The following is a 12,454-nucleotide window of genomic DNA, read 5'->3' as shown; positions in this document are numbered from 1 at the left end:
TCCATACAAATAATTAAGTAAATGGCTTTTTAGTCATATATTTTTAAATAAATATTTTAAGGTAAATTAATGAATTTATTAACAATCTTAATAACTAAAATACATTTATCGATTAAAAGAAACATTAATTATATGTTCTGTCAAACTAGGTTTATTTTGACTAAAATACTTAAAAATGTTCATACTCACGAATAATAAAGTTTTGAGTGTATTGAGTGAATCGAATTTTTTAAATTATATTTAAACAATTTGTATTTTAAATCATCATTCGACACACTCCACAAACATTGTGCCTAATGTCAGCAGATTCAGCATTATTGTATATAATAATTTTACCATAACCGCGGCGTAAAACTTTACAGTGTACGGTCTGCAAGTGAGAAAAACCAACACCAACACCAACTGTGAGGGCCGGTGGAAACCCCGTAAGCTGCCGGGAAAACGTAAACAGCAACACGCTCGCACCGGGCGGTAAGAGCAACCGTGAATCAAAACAAAAAGAGAGCGAGAGAGCGAGAAACTGCCTTCTCACGGAGACGGGCAGCTCACGCGCGTGAGATGAAATGAGGTGAGAAAGCGAAGTCCGTCGGGTGAGATGATATGCTTATTGCAGCAATTTAGGCTGTTTTTGGGGACATCACAAAACCTGATATGCTACGTGCGTGTTTCAGAGGCGCATGAGGCGAAAAGGCTCAAAGTCTTATAGGTTTTTGAAAAAATAATAATAATAAGATTTACACACTAAAGCTAATAAGAATCAAAATTATTCCCTGAAAAAACTCTTCAAACCACAGATCATCGACCCATCGTAAAGGTACAGCAAACCAAACCGAAATGCACCCAACATGTAAACAACGCCGAAGTCCGATTTCCGGAACGATGATGAGAAATACCCTTACCTACAGAACAAAAACATGCGCATGTCCTTCGCTGCCGCTCGGATTCACCCCCTAGCTCTGCCTTCCGCCGTCCCTTTTCACTTCCACACGAGCCGCGGCTGCTTGTTTACAACTTGCGTACTCGTGCGTCGGATTGTAGCCGGCGAGCGGGTCGAATGCATTTCTGGCGCTCTGCGAATCGCTTCCCTACCGACAGACGGATCCTTCCAGAGGGGTTAGCATTTCGAGAGGGATGTGAGAAGAGAGCGGGCGGTGAAACGTCTCGACGTCGGAAAATCGCCACGAGAGAGGGAGAAAGAGAGCGAGAGTAACTTGACCTCGCCGCCAGCAAGAAAGGAAAGCTGTTGGGAAAAATCAACGCGTGGATGGCGGCGGTTCGAGTGGTACTGTGTGAGAGAGACAGCGTGTCCTTGATGGTGAGATGAGTCGCCACTTCCTCCTCCTTGCCTCCCAATCATCACCCACGCTCAGTGAAGTGAAAATACCGAAGCGTGCGGTGCAGCCCGAAGTGGAAACATTTGCTCACCTTCGGGCAAGTCCTGTCGGGTTTTCGGGCTCCGGCAGTAGGAAAAAGTGCACCGCATCACAATCCGGCAGTGCGATTCCGATCGTTGCCGACAGCGGAACCCCGTTCGTGTGTGTATGTGTGTGTGTTTGAGAGAGCGCGCGTTTGTCAGCGATAGCCAGCGGTGCAGCGGTGTACGTGCGTGTTGGCGCAGTGTGTGAATTTTCACAATCGCGAACATTCATAATCGAAATCAAAGATATCCACAAAAAGAGCAAAAAAAAGTGAGTTGGTGAATTTCATTAATGAAGTCACGGGCGGCTTCCGAGAGCAGCCACGTTGAGTGCATCGTTCAACCAAACGGCGTTGCCGACGTTATGTGACGGTACGGCAACGCTTTCAATATGCTATCCCCGCATCAACTAGGTCACCGAAACCGTACCGGTGGAATAGGTGCCCCACGGCGTGAGGTTGATAACTCACCTGATTATTAGTTTTCCGGAGGGTCGTTTCAAAATTTTTGGTTCGCGTTTTTATTGGGGCAGGGTAGGCGAAGAAAGAAAGCGAGATAAACTCCCAGCAGCCCGGAAGAATCAGGTCGCATTAGGTCCAGGCGGATGCCGGACATCAGCAGCAAGAAGAAGGAAAAAAAACTGCCGGACGTGACGTGACCGCAATCGCCCAAAAGCCCCACCCGGATGCAGGCATTTCGATAAGGAGTCCGAGGAGTCCTTATGCTAATGTGCTGATTCGTTTGTGATATCGTGAGTGAGTCTGTGTGAGTGTGTGTTTGAGTGTATGTATCCAAACGTGTTCAGATTTATGCAGGGCCACACCGGAAAACCCGGACGCTTTCCTGTGGCCCGTTTTTTGACAGTGCCGGGCCAGGCGGATCAGAGGCCAACAGTTTCGGGAGCACAGATGTTCAGGTGTCAATCGGCCTGGTCCGAGTTTCCGAAGGGGGGATTTTATTTCGTGTTTTCGTGTGACTCTTCTCGTAGGCTGCTGCAGCCTAGTACGGAGAAGCCCGGTGCTGGCCAGAGAAAGGTGAAACTTTATTTATTGATTGCTGCGGTTCGTGCTGTTTGGAAGGTGTTGTACCATGCTACCGGACCGTGCCCTGAAGACCTACTCTATCGCTTGGAGTGTCCGGATGTGTACGTGGCCGTGGCATGCCTGTGTGCCTAGAGCACACAGTGCCAGTTCCTGTTCCTCCCCATTAGTGTTCTTTTGCTTCCGTGCCGGTTTCGTTGCTAGCCAGATTGTGACAAACAACATAAATCAAAGTGTGTACACATCCGTCCTGCATAAAGCATAGTGTCCTCTCGTATGTCTCTGTGTGATTGTGTGTATGTGTGTGTGTCTGTATGGCCCTGACAGCCAAGCGTTTACGGATCGGTTCAGCGTGTCAGTGGCTCAAGTGCGCTCATCAGCCTCCTGATCGCTGTGGCAAAGGGGGCGCACCGGATGCACCTAGTGTGTGGGCTATTTTTGTGCCTCCAAAAGAGGCTTAAAACACAACCGGTCCGTTGTCAACTTGTGTTTACCCCCCCCCCTCCCACCACCGAAAAAGTGATAAAGCTCCCGCATTTTTTCTCCTCCAGCGGCAGTCCTTCCTCAACACAGCAGCGATTGTCATTCATTACTCTCTTTTAATCCTAGCTTCCAGCTGTTATCCAGAGCTTGCGTATGTGTGTGTGCGTGTGTCTGAGTGCTTAGATGTGTCTGTTTGTGAGCGACCAAGTGGGCAGGTGTGCTAAATGTGTGTCATTTGTCAGTGGCCGAGCATTTGATGTGAAAGTTTTCATCCTGTGCCTGTGTGCAGCGTGATAAGCCATCGATTGTATGATTACAGTGCAGCATAAAAAGGCCTCACAACCAACAGGCTCCCTTTTTTAGAGGCGTTTAGACGTGCATTAATGAGTATGTGTGTGTGTGTGTGTGTGTAGGTGTCCAATGTGCGTGAAGTCGTGATTGATTCCATCTCATTACTACTATCCATGTCCATGTCTTTATCACCATCATCTAATCACAATTTCATAACCAATCTGAAAGCGGAGCGGTGAGCTTTGCAGTGTATTTATCCATTGTTTTTCAATGTATAAAATCTATCCAATAATCGTGTGCGTGTGTTTGTGTTTGCATAAAAGTGTGTATATTGCGATGGTCACTTCCGTGTGGTGATGCGAAGTGTTCCGGTGCGCCATAAAGGTGTATGAAGCGGAGCTGTATGTGAACAACCAACCAAGCAGAGTGAGCGTGCATGTGTCTTCACTTTGGGCGCTCGTGTTTAGGAAGTTATGTACTGTTTCCGTTTTGACTGGGATCAGCAGTGAGGATATTTCCTTATCGATTGTAAAGGTAATGCAAAAAAATCAAATTGTCTAAAATATACAAATGTGTATGGGTGTGAAAAACACACGAGCTATGGCTTACAAATGAACGAGTAATGAAACAAATCGTTTATGAAGGGTATGAATTCAGGGGTGGAATAATCGAATTATAAAGAGTTACGTGGAAATGTATTCAGTTTTAAATGAACTGTGTTTTTTTTTTACACTAAGATATTATGTTAAAAGTTAAAAGTAAACAAACATTGTAAATAATTAGGCTTATGATGTGGAGTGCAAAGCTGTGGAGGTTTAATAAAAGCAAGGATCAAACTAAATATAGCTACAACATTGTTGTAAAGCTTAAAGTGTCTCATTAAACAATCAAGGGGCCCTACACGATTCTAGTCAGAATTTTGTATGGAGTTTGACAGTTGGAGGCTGAAATCATGTGAACACTTCATAAGAATTCTAACATAAAACTAGCCTGCGATTTTCAGCCTAGATTATTTAAGCTTTAATGCTAAAATTAGATTCGAGTACCTGCTCGAAAAAAAAGGAAAAACGAGGTCATGTTTTCATTTATCCCAAGGTGCATTGAAGATATCAGGTGGTGGAATCTAGAATTAAAGTGTATGTATACCTCATAGCAGGTTTTTTTTTATAACAGGAGTACCTGCTCGAAAAAAATGTCAAAACGAGGTCATGTTTTCATTTATCCCAAGGTGCATTGAAGATATCAGGCGGTGGAATCTAGAATTAAAGTGTATGTATACCTCATAGCAGGTTTTTTATAACAAAATTTGAACATAATTTTTTGACAGTATGGGTGAAAACTTTTGTTCAAACAGGCTTTCTGATAGCTTGACAAATGCACAAAACACTCTTAAAATCTTCACCTTAGGATAAGCCCACCTATATACTATACCAACTTTGATAGCTGCTCGAAAACTGTTATGCAATGCAAACAGCTGGTAGACTGAAATTTCAGCCTACGATCTAGAAACGGAAAAGGTCCTTAAATTGGTTTTCGTTTTTGAATATGTCCTTCGCTGTCTGCTGAATTAAAAGAACTATGCAATTGAAATTATTGCAAAAAAATGACATACTTAAAAAGTAAAATAACCAACACGTAAGTGCAATAATCTCATAACTGGTGTGTGAACTAACATGTTGTGGCACAGTTATCAAATTGAGTGGCCTAGAAATATTCGTCAAAAGGTTACTATTTTTTTCTTTAAAAAATCATAATTATTTATCCAATATGATGGCAAAAAAGCGAACAAAACTGGTTAATAGTGAATACCTTCATAAATACTCAGTAATTGTCATGCATGAGGCATATTTTCAGGGGTAAAACTATTAGATCTCAAAACGTAAAATCATTACCACACAGCAGCCTCTGCATGACTAATGGAAAAAATGCCTTTAAAATAAGGTCTATATTGCAAATGAACTCATCGACCCCATTTATTTGAGAATCATCCTGATTTATTATAAAAAAGAAATCGAAAATAATAAATCCTGCTCCCAGGAACCCAGAGACCTTGCGTAGCTTTTCCCCGATGTAAGATTGATGCGTGTGAGGAAAGCTTAATCTCCCGTTGATGTGGCCAACCCAAAGTTAATAGAAAAAATACACGCACACACACCCTCACCCCGTTAAAAGAAAGTTCAAAGTCATGTCATCATGTAACCGTATAATGGGTATTTGCTCTACGCACGATGAATATTCATCCGAAACGGTAGAAGCCTCTAATCTGCCCTGTTTTAAGCGCATTGCTTTGGTGAAAAGGGCAGCAACAGCAAACCGTAAAAAAAGCGATCGAGTTTTATCTCCCCGACCGCGGTACACTAAGACACACACGCACACACCAGGCGGTGTCCCTTTAATCCTGAGCGGGATGGCAATTTTTCACGGTACAAACCGAACACGGCTATCGAAATCTGCAACAGTGTGTAACGGTTATCCTTACGGCTGGTCGGAAAGGAAATGGGGACCTCCCGGTAATAGAAATAACTCAAGAAAATGTTTCTTAGTAAGGAAAATGGGAAAGGCACACAATGAAGAATAATAAAAAAAAATCCCTACTGCAGTGCAATTCCGATCACTTACCCTTCGACTTTAAACAGTCTTAGCGGGGTCGGGCAATCTTTTAAGCTGCTTAAGAGTGTATCATCGTGTGCACGTGCGAAGACATTCCCCTGCATTGGTGCGATGTTCACGTGCCACCAGGGGGGGTGACGGGCAAACGCACGTCGTTCCAGCTGGGCGAGTGAAGTGAAATAATTAAAATATGTACGCAGAAGCTAGCAGCTGGGATACCCTGCTCGCTGCGAGGGGTTAAACGTCAGCGAACGGGCAAGAAGCCACCTCTGCTGCGCCGTTTGCAAACTCTCCCAGTGTGACACTATGTGTTTTTTTTGTGTTTGTTGGGTGATGGGACGTCTGTGGATTATTTTTATTACCTTTTATGCCTGCCAAGCTGTCCTTTATTGTTGGCGTGTCCATTGGGGGGGGGGGGGGGGGGGGGGGGTTGGAAATGCGAAAACCCCGGGGCCTGCAGTCAGGAAGCGCCGCACTCAAATGATGAAATTATGCATCCTTGCGCAAGCAGGCGTCGGTTGTGCTGAGGGCGGCCGCCTGTCGCGACATTAACGCCCGGAAGCCCCGTGCCATTCCGATCGATTTAGCACCGAAAATGTGTGCGTTTTGTGTGTCTATGTGTGTGTGTTGAAAAGCGGCTGTTGGAAGGGATTTTGCTAGCAGTAACGACATCTTGCTGAGCGTGTTTAAGGTGCGCTGGGGGTGGTACACATGAAGTGGTAACGGTGTGTGTGGGTGACTTTATTTGTATTATTTTACTTGATTTTGATCCGATGCGTAAACATTTACGGGGGTTTGAGGGATGTGTCGGTATTGTTGTAGCGCGACGCGCTGATGCATACACTGTACGGTCAATGAACTGTCCAGAACGCTGCAAGGAGCAGATTGAATTAACGGCAGTGGTGCATTTCTCATTTAATTTGTTGTAGAAAAGATAATATTTCCAATATGTCTCTCTTTGATGTTTGATAATTTACACTAAATTCAATAATAGTTATTATTTATATGCTTACAAGTAATATTTTAATGTTTGGTAAGTTCAGCCTTGTTTTCATAAAATCGATAAAGTTGAAAAAAAAGAAGTACATTTTTTACATGTTTTATCATACTGAATGGAGTTTTAAACGGAGTTTAAACCATTTTAACAAAATTTTTTTCATTTTATCTTAACAAAAGTATAATATGTATATCATTTTTATCCGCAACTTGTTCTCTTCCCCGATTATCCTTGATGAAGATATAAAATCACTCACTCGCTTTATCCGGAGCAGCGGGAACCCTTTTCGGGCATTTCCCTCCAGCACTACAATAAGTCGTGTCGATGGCTTATCCTGACCCCGGCCATTTGCTTGTCCCGCGAGCGGCCACCATATGTGATGCGGCCGCCTTGTTTGGTACGCCAGCTGGAAGCCGGCAAAATGTCATTTCGGTTGTGCAGAGCTGCAGAGCGTGTACTGCTGAGCCCGGACATGGGACATTGCAGTTTTTGTTTTAAAGTGTAATGCCGAAACGAAAAGTGCAAAAAACAGGGAAACACCCCATCTCCGTCAGGAACGAGTGAACGAGTCATTCATTTTAACATTATCTCCGTATTTCCACACCAAAAAGAACGCCACGATGTCCTGGGAGGTTTTACGGGCAAAAAATAAAAGCCCTACCGAAGTGGGCATGATAGAACAACAGTAACAACAAAGGCGCTCACTCACACAAACCCCAAACGAACCGACTAGCTGCTGCAGTAACACTGAAGGGTAATGAGCGAGCATAAAATAAATCGGATTAGAGATAACTGTAAATTATTTTAATGAACACGACGAAAACAAAACACACACACACAGAAGGTTTTTGGGGAGCAGCGCACAGCTGGGACACTCTAGTACTAGGGCTATAGCTATAGGACGAGACGGAACGGGAAGTACGGGGAAGTGAAACCAAAATAAAAAATAGCATACTTTCGCAAAAGGCGCACTAGCGGAAACGAAACCCCGTGGTGGACGGAAAGTAATGACCAAAACTGTACGCCACGGGACGTGAAACGTGCGAGAGCTTTGGGTGCGACAGAACAGAAATAAATGAAGGTGAAAATGTACGAGTGAGAAACGGAAAATTAATTTCGAACACTGGACAAGACTGTAGCGGAAAGGAGAGAGCAGTTTCAGTTCGCTTGAAAGATGAAATGCAAGCATAAACGGATGAATGGCTTTGAAATGTGGCATAGTGTTACGCAGGCTGTATCGCCTCTAGCTTATCTGATGATGTATTTTTTTGTTTCTATGTATGTATATTGCAATATTTTGATCATTGTGTGCAATTTACTAATGCATTAACAAATGGTATAGAAGGAAGGAAGATCTGAAAACTAGTTTTCAGCTTCACAATCACTGATAAAATACACCAAATGTTTAATTTATTTAAATTGTTTTATTTATTCGAATGAAAAAAGCATCATTATGATTGAACGCCTGAAAGTATGCAATTCTCAGCACAAAAAGGTTGTTTTGCTGTTGTACAGGGGATACACTATTAATTGGGAATTTTCGCATCGACTCTCTAATGGGAATTTTCGCATCGACTCTCGTATGGGAATATTCGCATCGAATTTCACGGTTTCTAGTCAAAATATCACTTTCTTCCGAGAAATTGTGCTTGCAGTGCTAGTTATTAGCCACAACATTTATTATTTCGTATAATTCTGACTAAAGATAACAATTTTAAAATTTCTGGATAGATTTATAATTTTTGACCGAAAAGGGATTTATTTTGCATTTGACAATTGATGTGTCAAATCATACAATTAGCTCAAAGAATTGTCACATTTAGAAAAGCGCGTATCTGCAAATGCGCGTATAAGAGGTACCGTGTATCTCGGAGACTACCTGTACTTTAAATTTTAATGTAATCCATCATTTAATTCATCGCAAAAAGGGTTTACAACAGCCTTATAGATATCAATTTCCCCATTATACGTTACATCGTTTCTCAAAGTTAAGCCATCAGAAAAGACCATTACACCCTCGCAGCCGCTTATCACCCATCTGCATCTCAATCGCAGCCACTTACTGTCACATTTTTGTTAAGCTCTCATCAAGTAATTGCATTATTGAACAATTGAAGTAAAGAGCAATCCCTCCTTCCCTTGATACCAGCAACCATACACTCCCTAACAAAGCGTACTCTAAACTTCGCCTCATCAGCATTTTGTGCTCCTGCAAAAAAAAAAGTGCTTAGCACGCAGCCTACGTGTACCGCCGGTTGAATTTTGTTGAACATTTACGCACGAAAAAGTTTTGCTCACGCTCTTTCGTCCTCTTGGTGTGCTACCAGCAGTATGTTGTCGGCAGTCGCTCCAGTGAAACGCTTCAGTGAACCGCGAACGGAGGAATCATTCTTCGAAAACCTCTGCAAACCATAATCTCAAAGAAACAATCACTACAAACCCAAGTGGCGGGTTTCGCTTTTCCTTGCTCAAACTCCGCGCCGTTGCCGTTGAAGATTGGAGCAGATCGGTAATCCCATTTCTTCACCAACTTCGCCAATACTTGCTGTCGACAAGGCAACGAGGGCCGGGCGGGTTAGGGAAGGGTTAGAACGGAGTTTTGTCACAAACATAGCCCTCTTGTCTGGGTTGGATTGGAAAGATCGGATCAGATTACGTGATAAGATATGACCGGTTGAGTGGCGTCGGTAGGGACAATTCAGTACGGAAAGGATTGTAGCAGGAGTGTTTTGCTTTATCGAGTGTGTATGTGTGTGTGTGCGTTTCAATGAATTTATGAAACGTGCTGCCACTGCTGTTAAGCTGTTGCTTGTTGAAGGTTTTTTTTCGGTAGTACCAATCAGGACATTTTTTCTTGTGCCATTAACCAGATCTAAGGTAGCTTTAAGAGAAGTCGCTGGTTTAGGGGAAGGAAAAACGATCCCATTCCCGTTACCTAACCCAGTTTATCAATCTCTCTCGCACTTGACTTCGTCCCAGCAGGCAGGAAGTCCTTCCTTAATACGGTTTAATGTGTTGTGAAGATTATGAAGTCTGCAGGAGAGCCTCCTTGAGGAATGCATTCCCAAACCGGTGTGACATTAAATCCGGCTCATTTAGCTGATTCGGGCAGCTCTTTTCCGGTGAAGCTGAATCGGTGTCTATAATTCAGGATATTGACGGAAAATGATAGGTTCGTGCTTGTTCGAGGTGGAAAAAGGAGAGAACAGCGGAGTGTTATTATTTCCCATCCTTCGGTGTGTTGTATTAGCCGCGCGTAGAAACCTGTGAATAAGGCCTTCTGCTATGCTATACAGTAACTCCTGCCGTGGCAACAACACCCGGAAACTGAGACGCATAAAACCTAATTACCCTCGTAACAAACAATAATTAACCACACTATCAGCGTAGATCTGGTACGTAGAGAAAAGAGCTTCGCTGCAAGCGCAAGGCACGTAGAGAAATTTTGGAAAATTCATACCCATCTTCCTCCTTTTTTTCTTCTTCTCTTCTTTTATCCCTCCTGCAATGTCTTCTCCCATAACCATACACTTACGCTGCGGGGTAAAGTATCGTAACGGGTGTAATTATACAAAGTTTTCCCACTATAGCGCAGTAAGCAGCGTACACAATGGGAGAGAACAAGAAAGAGCGTAAAAAATGTACTACTATACACATACACACAGTTCCAGTGAGGTAGTGGTAGGATGTTTTTTTCTGTCTCGTCTTTTTTTCCGAAAGCAACATACACACACAGAGTTTCAGTTCGTTTAGTCAGATGCTTTGATTTTGTAAAAGTTTCCCGCCCGTGCCTGGGAGTGTGAAAGCAACACACACACACACACACACACACATACACCCCAGTGTAAGCTTCAACAATCGGTGGTAAATTACTCCAGAAATATACATAAATACTTCTGCTCCTGTGCGCGCGCCCGTTGAAGTACAACCGTGCCAAGTGCGTCCGTTAGCGCCAGAAGCCTTGCCCGGTTGGTCTCGCCCCGGTTGGCTTGGGGAAAGGAAGAAACTCTGTGGGTGAACTTTTTGCATCATTGCGGAAGTGGGCATGGGTGTGCGCTCCTGTGAGGATCACGAAACTTCACCAGATCCTGTTACAGTAATGGTAAGCGTAAACGAAACTGAAAGCTGCTTCATTTGTTCCGGCGTAAATCCGGCGAGATTTGTGCCACCTTTTTGCCCGTTTGCCGTTTTGCATTCTCGTGGGTAGAAAGTTTTAGATTTTCCGAAAATCCCACGTGGCAAGCTGAGGTGAAAAAGCGAGATGCACACCGTACAACAGCATTCAAAAAAGATTCTGAAGGTTTTTTTTATGTAAGTTTGGTGTTATAATTTCAAAAAAAATCAATTTTCTATCATTTATAATATTCATCCAAGAATAGCTCAACATAGAATAAATGTGGGAAAATGTTGAAAACTTCTTGCAAAACTATTTTTTTACAAAAAAAAAAAAATCGCTAATTTTATGAGCCTGCTTTAAAGTATTTTGTAATGAAAATTCATAGCAAAACACTGGCGCAGAAAACTTTACACTTTAGTGTGGCCCCAGCTTATGCCAGCACGGATAGCCATTAAACTTCATTTCACCGCCAAAAACGCTGTCAAACGTGTCGGCCTCTGGAGTGCCTATCCAGCCTTACCGGTGCTGCCAAAGTTCCATCCCATGGTGAGAAATTTTCGTTTGCAAAAGTTGCATGATTTATTTTACTCTACTATCTAGCCGCCTCGAACAATCTCCCGATCGAGCAGAGCAATCGGCAAGAGGCGGTGGTAAACATAGTACAGAAATCGAAGTAACCGACGATCAGCAGACGGGACCTTCCCAGCCGATGGGAGTGGTTGGGGGAAGGCAAAGAGAGTCGGATGAAAAAATATGGTTTGTAATTTAAATCTTTTCGGTAAATTTTTATAAATCGTCAAGAGCTTTTATGCTGCGTCCCGGCCACGATTGAAGCTGGCACGACCAGAAGCGAGGACGATTTTTTAAGCAAACAAATTTACGAAGAAGCTGCCAGCCGGACGAAGATGAGGAGGAAATGAAATTCCTCACGGCCAGCGCAGCATCATCATCCTGCCAGCGGTACGCATCGAGGTTCGCTTCGCTCAACCAAACGCCATCAATCTTATCTCACGCCAGACAGATGCACAAAAGGCTTTCCTTGTTACCATCAGTCGTCTCCCTGGTGCTGCTGCTATTACGGCGCGGTGGGAGGAGCATTCATCAGCCAAACCATCGCATCTAGCGCAGCAACATTAACATGACTATTTTTTATCCTCGTCCACTCTGCCTGGCCGCTAGCGGCGTAGCTTCCCATCCTCATAAACGGAGGACATCCTGTAACGAAGGTGAAGAAAGAGCTAGATTAACGAGATGTTTGCGTGTAATAAGCTGGCCAGGTATTTGGAGCCAGTGGTCCAACGGTGTAATGCATTGCCACTGTACTGTAGATGCAACACCGTTCTACGTGCGGTACTGTTGCAGTCCAGATTGAAGTGTGCTTCCTCCAGCGGCAAGGCTGTGGTGATGTGATGGTGGCTTAGCGTGCTTTTATTTACTAACTGGATGAATTTATTAAGTTCTGTTTCCATTTCCGACGATGCTTTTGCGTTATTGCAATA

The 12,454-nt window shown here is 43.5% G+C and overlaps 1 protein-coding gene across 1 annotated transcript in view; it reads left to right on the top strand.

Moving 5' to 3' along the window:
- Positions 1-1,533: 1,533 nt before the first annotated feature.
- Positions 1,534-12,454, top strand: part of LOC120899703 — a 425,694-nt gene continuing 414,773 nt past the window's right edge. The window contains exons 1-3 of the mRNA XM_040305822.1: positions 1,534-1,688; positions 3,067-3,362; positions 3,555-3,765. The gene's annotated coding sequence lies outside the window, so the exon portion shown is untranslated. The remainder of the gene's footprint in view (positions 1,689-3,066; positions 3,363-3,554; positions 3,766-12,454) is intronic.

Source organism: Anopheles arabiensis, chromosome 3 (assembly GCF_016920715.1).
Source record: "Anopheles arabiensis isolate DONGOLA chromosome 3, AaraD3, whole genome shotgun sequence".
NCBI lineage: Eukaryota > Metazoa > Arthropoda > Insecta > Diptera > Culicidae > Anopheles > Anopheles arabiensis.
This window is presented reverse-complemented; position numbering and strand designations above follow the sequence as displayed.